Here is a 12,085-nt window from a genome sequence, read left to right on the forward strand (position 1 = left end):
AAGTTAAGAAATAGTCTGTCCTCCCAAGGAATCCATGGCTTACAAAGATGCTATCAATAACAACTATTAGATTAAAGGACAGTATGTGCTGTAACACCACATACAAAGTGTGCAGATGTTCTCAAGGGTCTTGAGGGATAGGCAGAGCTTCTCCAAGCAACATATAGAGAAACTAATTCCAGAGTGACCAGCAAGGGCAAACTCCCAGTGATCCATCTGGGTTAACATGACCCATTTCCTTTCTACTGGTGGGCCCTCAGTTGAACACAACTCTCTACATAGAGCCTTGGCCATGCACATCACAAGAAAAACAACATTTCCTTTAAAAAGTCATAATGCCTCTAATGGACTTCCCTCATGGCTCAGACAGTAAAGAATCCGCCTAAGGTGGGGAGACCTGCGTTCGATCCATAGGTCGGGAGGATCCCCTGGAGAAAGGAATGGCTACTTACTCCGGTATATTTGCCTGGAGAATTCCATGGACAGAGGGGCCTGGTGGGCTACAGTCCATGGGGTAGCACAGAGTTGGACACAACTAAGCGACTAACACACACACGGACACACACACAGTACTTCAAATAATGCATTTCCCTTTCGAATTTATTTTCCTGGTAGCCATGGCCCATAGCTGGTTTCTAGGAAGTGCACAGCCCTCTCAAACCACTGAAACACTGATTTCAGTAGCTACTTTTTGCTGAGTCCCATGCCCGCCAAGCTGCATGGTTACAAAGGACTAATTTTTCATTTTCCTCAAACATAGACATTTGCATTTCCACTACTACATTTTATTTCCTTGCTCTCAATTCACGCTCCCAGCCACCACCATTGAACCCTATCATAGTGTCAGTCCTTTCCTTGGTGAAGAATGCGGAGTACTGAGATTCTGCACTGTACGATCAGGAAATTTGGGAGAGAGTAAACCTGGGAATTTTGGTGAGACAAGCATTCCAAAAGCAGCTGTCATTTCTGAATTTGCCACGTTACTCTGGAATCTAGTCCATATCCACATTACTTCTGTTGTAGGGAAGAAAGCCACCAAGTCACAATGACTGTACCTCACATACCTGGAGCGGCCCCGATGTCTCATATTCTGTCTGCTTCACTGTCTGTATAAATCATTAAAATGTGCTAGAAATCACAGTTTTCTTTTTCTGTATTTGCTGCCTGTCCTAGATCATCTTTCCTCATAAACATTCCATGTGTCTTTTGTCAGATTATTCATCCCCAATTTTCTCTGAAAATCTTATTAGAGAAGACTTGAATGATGTCCCTTGAAAAAGTCCTTTAAAGAGCCAGTGAGACCTAGAGCTAGAAGTGAACTAGAGATCTTGGCAAACTGCCTTCCAGCTCTTCCTTCTCCAAGAGTGTGCCAGGTAAAAGGGGCCAAGCTGACAGTTCCTTTCCACTGCAAAATATGACTTGCTATTCTATTTCTATTTTTTTTTCCATAGGTGGGGAATGGAATGGGAAGAGGAGATGGGAAATCACATTTACTATCCCTTTTCTATATCATGGAGTTTTGTATACATTTGTTGTTGTTGCTGCTCAGTTGTGTCTGACTCTTTGCAACCCCATGGACTGTAGCCCACCAGGCTCCTCCATCCATGGAATTCCCCAGGCCAGGAATACTGGAGTGGGTTGCCATTTCCTCCTCCAGGGGAACTTTCTGACCCAGGGATCGAACCCATATCTCTTGCATTGCTGGTGGATTCTTTACTACCAAGTCACCTGGAAAGCCCATTGTACACATAAACCTGTTCAGTCCTCATCCTTTTGAGGTGAGCAGAAACATCCCTTTTTACAGACAGAGAATAATGAAGCTTAAAAATTTTAGTCACCTCTCCCAACACCATACAAAGCCCAGGTCTGCTGGGCTTTGAAACCCATATCTTCCCATGTACTACATACATGGCAACCATGAAAAATATAAACTTGGAAACAATCTTGGAGAATAGCTGCTTCACACAGTTTATTTGGAGGCCCAGAGAGGGTTAGAGACATTGGCAACACTCTGGAGTTCATTAGTGGCAGAACCAGAAACTAGGTCCTGAAACCCACCCCCTCTACCCTTCCTCCTACACCACACAAACTCAAACTCAGAGAACTATGCACTGGGATGGACTAACTAACAGAGGTTTCCCCAGAACACAAGAAGAAAAGGGGCTGATAACCTGTAGAACACTATTTTAAGAGGGCAGCAAAAATGAAGTGAGAGCAAAAATTTGTAAATAATCCAATGTCAGATCTAAAACATAAAGACAGAGATACTGATGACAGATAAAAAGGTGTTCGAATTCAACTATGCACAAAAATCCAAAGTCAACTAGGTGGGCAAGCTTGGAGGGGGTCTCTTATGCAGTTCCTTTCTCCAATTCTATCAAAATATTGCCTGAACCAGAAAATCATTATAATGATTCCCTGATAAGATGGCTGAATGGACAGTTTGGGATGGAAAAAATGAGGTCATCCTGAAGAATTGCATCTGATATGCAATATTGTGAACCAGAGGTTAATTTCCCGGGGATTTTTAACAATTAATCTCTCCCATATGGCAAATGAACAATAAAAAAAAAAAAAATAGTCCCTTATATAAAGCCATCTAAATGGAAAATACACATAACAGAAGAATTATCCAAAAAAATTGTTCTAGAAACAATATACAAGTGACAAAAGCAAGTTCCTTACAATTGATGGAAATATTTGAATATGGAAAAGTTCCAAGATATATTTTCCTTCTCCAAGCTGAACAAAGCAGGAGAATCTAGAGGAGGTGGTCTGTAGAAGGGTATGATTTTTATTTAAATAGATTTTTCAAAATGTAGTATGCTGATGGAAATGCTACTTATAATTAATTAGCAAATAAGAATTTAGAGAATAAGAACAGTCCTTGGAGTCAGTCTTCTTTTGTAGCAGGGTCTTTGCCTTTAATGTGATCATTGGTAGTTAAAATCACTGGATTAGGTTTTTTCCAGATGAGCCAAGAGGCATTTATAATTCTCTTCTCTCCAAAAGTAAACCACAATCAAAACTAGGTCACAGATGACATTTGAAAATAATGATTAACATCTGCATAGCCCAGTTATGGCTTAAAGAGCAAATTCACATCCATTATCTCATTTGATGCACATGAGAATTTGTGAGGCAGATATTATTATTCTCCCATCAAGACTCAGAATTTGAATGACTTGGCCAAAGACGTACAATGGGAAAGTGACAGGACTGGGATTCTTCCTTTTCCTGAACTGTGCGCATTGAATATACCATCAATAGAACTATAACATGCTCAGTCGCTCAGTTGTGTCTGACTCTTTGTGACCACATGGTCTGTAGCCGACCAGGCTCCTCTGCCTTTGAAATTTTCCAGGCAAGAATATTGGAGTGGGTTGCCATTTCCTACTCCAGGAGATCTTCCTGACCCAGGGATTGAACCCACATCTCTTGCATTGCAGGCAGAGTCTTTACCACTAGCACCACCTGGGAAGCCCCATCAATAGAACTATAACTACCCACCAAATACCTGTGAGGCCAGATTCTCCTGGAATCCAACTATTCAGGGTCTAAAGTGGTCTGTTTTTGTTTATTTGGTTTTTGGGGGGTGAGGGGAGCTTTGGAGAGCACTTACTTTAAAGATGGAAGATATGAACAAATATCCTCTGAGTATTATGGGAACTCCTACAGTTTGATCTGATCTCCTACACTTTTCTGGATAATCCTCAGTGGTTCCAATAAACTTAATTATCACAAAACAAAAATCCATTCTCTTTAACATAGTGTTTCATTATTTTGTGAATTGAAGTGAAGTCACTCAGTCGTGTCCAACTCTTTGCAACCCCGTGGACTGTAGCCCACCAAGCTCCTCTGTCCACGGGCTTCTCCAGGCAAGAATACTGGAGTGGGTTGCCATTTCTCACAATATTTTTTTTAATATTTACAATGTTTTTAAAGGTGAAACCAGAAATATTTTCTGGTTAATCAAAAAAGTGAATTAATGAGAAATGATGTTTTTCATTAACTAAAGTATCATGAGATTGTCGTTGAGTCTATTGACAAGTGTTGACAGGGTTCTCTTTCAGCCTTTCACTTACTTCTCATATTCAGAGCTATCTACAGCCAGAAAATGAGATGTCTGTTAGAAATAATTTTTGGTCATTTTTTTTCATATGTATTTGTGCTTAAATGTTGGAACTTGGGCATTTAAAACTCAGAATTGGGAAGGGAGGGGGGAAGATCCCCATACCAGGTAGCGTTCTTTAAAAAGTTCACGGAGAGAAATGGAAGATTTCAAGAATTTCTCCAAAGGGAAGTTTCCTTAGTCTGACAATCCCTTTTGGTGGAAAACAGCTAATTTTGGACAGTTTGGTTCCACGTAGTGTCTGTAACCAAACCTTCAAGTAGAAGTCTTGAATAATGTAACAGCGATGAAATGTAATAAGAGAAAACTTCATTAGAATTCAAAGCAGGCTTTTCCTTCCAAAAGGTTCTGCACTTAACATCAGAGTATAATTTTGTTTACAAAGAAAGAGAGATATTCCAAAATGAAACAGATTTGATATACGATCCTCAGAAGCAAATATTCCCCAGGCTATGAAGGCAATAAACTTGAGAGAAAATGATTTTACATGGAAAATAAAAAAAAAAACCCTAGAGATAAAGGAACATATAATTAAAGTTGGGTCTAGGCAGTACCAAGTTTGAAATAACAAAATTGATCAAATAACCAAGATTTGTCATCTTCATGCCAATAAAACTGTGTGGCTAACTCCCCTTCCCACTAAATTATTTAATTGATGTTGGTAACCTATTAGCTTGTTCAGCTGCCATAACTAAATGCTAAAGGCTGGGTGGCTTAAACAACAGAAACTTATTTTCTCACAGGTCTGGAGGCTTCTCATCAGGATGAGATGGTTGGATGGCATCACCAACTTGATGGACATGAGTTTGAGCAAGCTCTGGGAGTTGGTGATGGACAGGAAGCCTGGCATGCTGCAGTCCAAGGGGTAGCAAAGAGCTGGACACGTGACTGAGCAACTGAACTGAACTGAACTGAACTGGAGGCTTCAAGTCCAAGCTCAAGACCCTGGCAGGTTTGGTTTCTCCCTCGGCCTCTCTTCTTGGTCTGACAGATGGTCTGCTCACTGTGTCTGCGCATGGGCCCCCCTCAGTCTATGCATTGGGGTTTAATCTCCTCTTCTCAGAAGGACACTAGTCTTACTGAATGAGGCCCACTGTAGAGCCTCACTTCACCATAGTTAACTTTTTAAAGGCCCTATCTCCCCATGTAGCCACATTCTGAGGTCCTGTGTGACTAGGGCTTCAACCTGCGAATTTCGGCAGACACCATCCAACCCATAACACTCCATCCTCTGGTCCCACAAGATGTACGTTCTTCTCACACATAAAATACACTCACCTCATCCTAACAGCCTCTAAATTCTTAATCCATTCCAGCACCAACTCTAAGTTCAAAATCTCATCTGAATATAGACCCCATGGACTGTAGCCAGCCAGACTCCTCCGTCCATGGAATTCTCCAAGCAAGAATACTGAAGTGGGTTGCCATGCCCTCCTCAAGTGGATCTTCCCAACCCAGGGACTGAACCCAGGTCTTCCACATTGCAGGCAGATTCTTTACCATCTGAGCCACCAGGGAAACCCAAGAATACAAGAGGGTAGCCTATTCCTTCTGCAGAGGATCTTCCAGACCCTGGAATCAAACCGGGGTCTCCTGCACTTCCAGATGTAAGTTTTGCTGCTGCTGCTGCTAAATTGCTTCAGTCATGTCCAACCTTTCGTGAGCCCATGGACTCCGCCCATGGGATTCTCTAGGCAAGAGTATTGGAGGGGGTTGCCATTGCCTTCTCCAAGATGTAAGTGTTAACCTTATCTAAAAAATATCTTCACAGGACCATCTGAAATAACATCTAACCAAATATCCAAGTATTGTGGTCTAGGCAAGTTGACACATAAAATTAACCTGGACAGTGACCCATGTTATGTATTTCCTAGTCCTCACACTAAACTCATCCTAAGGGCCAGAGGTGAACTTGAGCCCAGAAATGAGGAAAAAACATGGCATCCTGAAAAGAGTCCTGAATTTAGCGTCAACAGAGATATGCTCTCTGCTGATTCAATGGCTATAGGATGCATCTGCTGTCCGTTTTTTTAATTTATGAAATGGGATGAAAATTTTAAAAACCCTCATCAGGGATCAAATGTGATAATCAAGTATGAAACGCTTTGAAGCGTTGTTTATTAATGATAATATTAATTGATATTATCAGGAGGTTACCACCTCACTCTTTAAATGGAGAAATACAAAGTCTGAAAGGCAGAGAACTTGAGTGTCTGCCTTGGTCAATACCATGACGCCTTGCATGGGTAGTTAGGTGCCATCTTTCTTCCTCTTTCCCCTCTTTGAAGCCCAAACTCAAGGTATCACTGTAGACGCTGAAGTTCGGTGGCAGTAAAGGCTTTCCTAAAGCTAAGTGTGAGCAGAAGGAAATGTCAAGTCCTCCTTGGCTAGTGATGCTGCTTCTCTTCTGACAACATTGGACCAGCTCCACTGACAGGCAGTAGGTTTGAGAAAAATGGTCTCCAACATGGAGATTCTATAACATGTAATCAAAGTCACATATGTAGAAAGACAGACCATCGTTGCTAGCAAATAGTCTCTTTTTAAGTGAGGGAAAAACTTCTCCCTGCTCTACAGTTTGTGATGTGAGGTAGAAATCATAATTTAACTCTGTCTTCTGACATCAGTGAGATAGTGATCTAGGTAAGGCATTTTTATATAGTTTTAACCCTCTGGAGATCAGTCCTGGGTGTTCATTGGAAGGACTGATGCTGAAGCTGAAACTCCAGTACTTTGTCCACCTCATGAGAAGAGTTGACTCATTGGAAAAGACTCTGATGCTAGGAGGGATTGGGGGCAGGAGGAGAAGGGGACGACAGAGGATGAGATGGTTAGATGGCATCACCGACTCGATGGACATGAGTTTGGGTAAACTCCAGGAGCTGGTGATGGACAGGGAGGCCTGGCGTGCTGCCATTCCTGGGGTCGAAAAGAGACAGACACGACTGAGCAACTGAACTGAACTGAACTGAATTGAACCTCTGGAAAGAAAAGAAAAGAACTAACTAATCAGCTGCCTCACCCTGGGCTTTCTTACCATATACTGTCTCTCACTTAACCATTCCCCAAATCCTACAGCATAGAAATGATCTCTACAAGGGAAAGCTATGGGGGTTGCCAACAGTTTGGCAATTAGAGAATAAATAGCAGAGTTATTAATAGCACTGCAAATACCAGGTCAGAGCTGAGATGTTGAAAGATAACTGGGAAAAAAATAGAATGGCTTGTAAGCCAAGGTATTAATAACTGGTGACATTAATATAATTCAAGTTAAGCAGAGGAGCACTCGGTCATTCCTGGAAGTGGAGAGTCACAGGGTAGTAATGACCAGGGGAGATGGAATCCAGGTCTAAGGGTCAGTCTGTCCAACTTCTGTGGCAAAAGTTAGCCCCTTTATGAAAATGGGGGCCAGAGGCCACTAGAGTCCAAGGCCATGGGATAACTACTTGCATTGCATAACTACCTAATCATACCCTGTATTTTCATCAAAGAACCTTCCAATTATAATTTATTTTCCAGTGTAACTTGCCAACAAGAAGAGAAGGTGCCATTTGGGTCACTGCAAGTATTTTGGCCATTGTGTGCGGTGTGACTCCCATTTTCACTTAATACATGGACACTGTGGTTTTTTACATAAGCCCTTTATAAGTTTGGTTAATGTGAGTCTGCCCCAAGAGATGGTGCATAATCTTGGTGAACTGATTCAACCAGAAAGCTAAAGGTTATACCTTAAGCCATAAAAATTGTGCCTCAACACTAATCACCTTGTGAAACATCTTAGCAGCCTGACGATAGCTTGCACGCAGTCTTTCTAGGCACAATCCCATTTGAAAGTTCTGCATGCTCACCCACTTACTTTCCTTGAGCCTGAGTTTCCCTTTCTGCAAAATAGGGCTATGCTTGCCACAGATTAAATCAGACAGCGTGTCATGTCTGATTCTTTGTGACCCCATGGACTGTAGCCCACCAGGCTCCTCTGTCCATGGAATTCTCCAGGCAAGAATACTGGAGTGGGTAGCCATTTCCTTCTTCAGGGAATCTTCCAAACCCAGGAATTGAACCCGGGTCTCCTTGCACTGAAGGCAGACTCTTTACTGTCTGAGTCACCAGGGAAGCCCCAATGTAAATAAAGTAGATAGCAAGGGCCATGAACACATGAACTCGACTGCAGGAACTCAGTTAGTGTTCATCCCCTTTTCTTCTGGCCCCATGAAGGCATTTTTCTGGAAGCTGAAATTAGGGAACACACTCTCCCAAGACTCTAATTCCTCTACATCAAAAGTGCTCCACTTTCTAAGGAAGGCGTCTTCATTCAATCCAAAGTTTCCAGTTGTCAGAACTTCTCCCATATCTGGAATTCCCCCTAAAGAAATATAGGACATATAGGCTTCCCTGGTGGCTCAGAGGTTAAAGCGCCTGCCTCCAATGCGGGAGACCCGGGTTCGATCCCTGGGTTGGGAAGATCCCCTGGAAAAGGAAATGGCAATCCGCTCCAGTATTCTTGCCTGGAGAATCCCATGGACGGAGAAGCCTGGTAGGCTAGAGTCCACAGGGTCGCAAAGAGTTGGACACGACTGAGCGACTTCACCTCACCTCACCTCACCTCAGGTGTACAGTTAGTGGCTAGCAGCGCTTATGAATTTAACAAATGTGTGAGAGGCAGAAGCAGAGTCCTGAGGCCAAGGAGACTGATTCATAATAACGACATGGACATCAAGGGTACTGCCAGTGGGTCTGCAGGGTCTGGAAGAGATCCACTGGCTCCAGGCAGAGTACTTCACACAGTGAAGTGCTGAAGGCTTATGGTCTGGGGACCGTGATAGTTAGGAATACCCTGGGATCAGAGACGCTCTCAGAGCCATAGAAGGCATTCCTGTCGTCTTGGTCATCAACTCAATAATAAAATGGGTTATTGCTGTTCTGGACAAATCTGGAGGTGAGGACATGGTGAAAAGCAAGGAAAACCTCCAAGGCCACTTCCTCCCAGGGTATATGCTTTGACGTCCAAGTTGGCCAGGTTGATGGAATAGCAACCCTTGAAGCATGCTGTCTGTGACACGGATGAACTCCTCCTTCACTTCTTGAATGTTTCAAGATGTATCTTTATAGCAACAAACTAAAATGAAGATTAATGGGGAGAGGGAAACCCAGAGCCAAATCTAACCCCAACAGGAACCAAGCAGCAGAGCACGGAGGAGCCGCCCTGAGAGCTCAGCTGGGAGGCTGCCCAGATGATCAGTCAGCAATGGAAAGAATCCATCTCCCCTGGCAGGAACTGCCTCCCTCTCACCTCCCGAGAAAGAGACGCATTTCCTAGAATAGAGGCAAAATCTCCCCAGGTCCAAGGGCACAGACACCTCTGTCCAACTTTGCTTCCGTTTACACACAAGGAAATAAGGACACTGACGCAGTCTAACTGAAGATGAAATGGAGGTGGTCCAAGTGTAAGTTTGGGCCAAGAAGGTTCTTTCCAAATCTGGTCTCAGAGTTTCGGGTTTCTCCACTGACTTAGCCCAGGTTCTCAATGAAAACAAGCCTGGAGGTGGGAGAGGTAGAAAATTAGAGATGAAGTGGGCAGAGTATAAGATGAGACTCAAGAGAGCAAGCTTTGCAGTCAGATGACACAGGCTTCAGAACCCGGATGCGCTGATAACGACTATGTGATCCTAAGCAAGTAACTTAACCTCTCTGAGCCTCGGTCTCCTGTGCAGCAAGAGCAAGCCCAACATTCGCTTCCCCACCAAGCTGTTGTGCAGATTACATGAGATAACATATGCAAAGGTACATAACACAGCCTTGATACATAGTAGACATGAGCCAAGTGTTCAGTCTCCTTCCTTTCCAAATTACCTTTTTAGAATCGCTGCAGGCATTCACATCGAACAGCACTGCTGAGATGGGTGTCTTCAATTATCCTTTATAGAGAATTTAAAACATATGGGAGGAAGATATTGATCCCCATCTGCCAAAATTATTTTTGTGGAAGGAAAATTCAGACTCACTCCAGACCCATACTGTACTCTCAGCTCCAGGTGTGCTTAGCAAGACTTTGACACCATTAACCTGAGTATATTCATTAGGACATAAATAGAATTCAGGGAGCCACTTCATTCAGGTCAGAGCTGTGAGTGGCACCCTCTTCTGTAGAATCACTCCACTGGGTATGTATCAACATGTTGGAAAATGTCAGATTGAGGAGAGGAAATTTTCTCTCTGGAATGTGAACACCTGGTGTGAGAAAATCGAACAGAAAGGTGATGGCAGAGAAAGAGACTAACTCTAATTCTTTCTGTATAATATAATGAAGTGACACTGAGCAAAGCAATAGATCTTCCTTTTAGTATTTTTATTTGGTACATATTAAATGGTCTTTCATAATAATCTGTGGGGCATATTTGCATTGAAATGTTTTCTCAGATGCACAGAAGTAAAGAACATTAAAAAAAAAAAAAAAAAAACCCTACCACCATGCAACTCTGTCTGCTAGAGAGACTGTGAAGTCACAGTGGGATCAGAGAGAAAATCAATAATTATTGACTTTCTATTCTGCGCCTGCCAGTGTTTGGCTCTTAGAGATGTGTTACTTGAACTTCATGGTACCTTTGAAACCATTTACCATATATTAGGAATTGAACCCACATGCTGGACTCAAACCCAGCCAACATCCAGTCTGGGACTTGAATTCACTCTGGTTGGGACTCAGTTAGTTCAGTTCAGTCGCTCGGTCATGTCCAACTCTTTGAGACTCCATGAACTGCAGCATGCCAGACCTCCCTGTCCATCACCAAGTCCCACAGCCTACTCAAACTGATGTCATTCGAGCCAATGATGCCATCCAACCATCTCATCCTTTGTCATCCCCTTCTCCTCCTGCCCTCAATCTTTCTCAGAATCAAGGTCATTTCCAAGGAGTCAGATCTTCATATCAGGTTGCCAAAGTATGGGAGTTTCAGCTTCAGCATCAGTCCCTCCAATGAATTTTCAGGACTGATTTCTTTAGAATGGACTGGTTGGATCTCTTTGTAGTCCAAGGGACTCCCAAGAGTCTTCTCCAACACCACAGTTTAAAAGCATCAATTCTTTGGCACTCAGCTTTCTTTATAGTCCAACTCTCATATGTGCATATGACTACTGGAAAAACTATAGCTTTAACTACACAGGTTTTTGTCAGCAAAGTAATGTCTCTGCTTTTTAATATGCTGTCTAGGTTGGTCATAGCTTTTCTTCCAAGGAGCAAGTGTCTTTTAATTTCATGGCTTCAGTCACCATCTGCAATGATTTTGGAGCCCCAAGAAATAAAGTCTGTCACTGTTTCCATTGTTTCCCCATCTATTTGCCATGAAGTGATAGGACTGGATGCCATGGTCTTAGTTTTTTGAATGTTGAATTTTAAGCCAGCTTTTTCACTCTCCTCTTTCACTTTCATCAAGAGGCTCTTCAGTTCCTCTTCAATTTTCTGCCATAAGGGTGATGTCATCTGTGTATCTGAGGTTATTGATATTTCTCCCTTCAATTTTGATTTCAGCTTGTGCTTCATCCAGCCTGGCATTTTGCATGATGTACTCTGCATGTAAGTTAAATAAGCAGAGTGACAATATACAGCTTTGATGTACATTGATGTAAAGGAGGAAAGGAAAGATATACCCATTTGAATGCTGAGTTCCAAAGAATAGCAAGGAGAGATAAGAAAGCCTTCCTCAGTGATCAATGCAAAGAAACAGAGGAAAACAATAGTATGGGAAAGACTAGAGATCTCTTCAAGAAAATTAGAGATACCAAGGGAATATTTCATGCAAAGATGGGCACAATAAAGGACAGAAATGGTGTGGACCTAACAGAAGCAGAAGATATTAAGAAGAGGTGGCAAGTCTACACAGAAGAACTATACAGAAAAAGATCTTCACAATCTAGATAACTACGAGGGTGTGATCACTCATCTAGAGTCAGACATCC

At 42.5% G+C, this 12,085-nt stretch overlaps 1 non-coding gene across 1 annotated transcript; it reads left to right on the forward strand.

The window, feature by feature from the left end:
• Positions 1-8,521: 8,521 nt before the first annotated feature.
• Positions 8,522-8,593, forward strand: TRNAW-CCA (transfer RNA tryptophan (anticodon CCA)). Its single transcript has one exon. It is a non-coding gene; the product is annotated as a tRNA-Trp (tRNA).
• The last annotated feature ends 3,492 nt before the right edge of the window (positions 8,594-12,085 follow it).

This window comes from Budorcas taxicolor, chromosome 11 (genome assembly GCF_023091745.1).
Source record: "Budorcas taxicolor isolate Tak-1 chromosome 11, Takin1.1, whole genome shotgun sequence".
In the NCBI taxonomy this organism is placed as follows: domain Eukaryota; kingdom Metazoa; phylum Chordata; class Mammalia; order Artiodactyla; family Bovidae; genus Budorcas; species Budorcas taxicolor.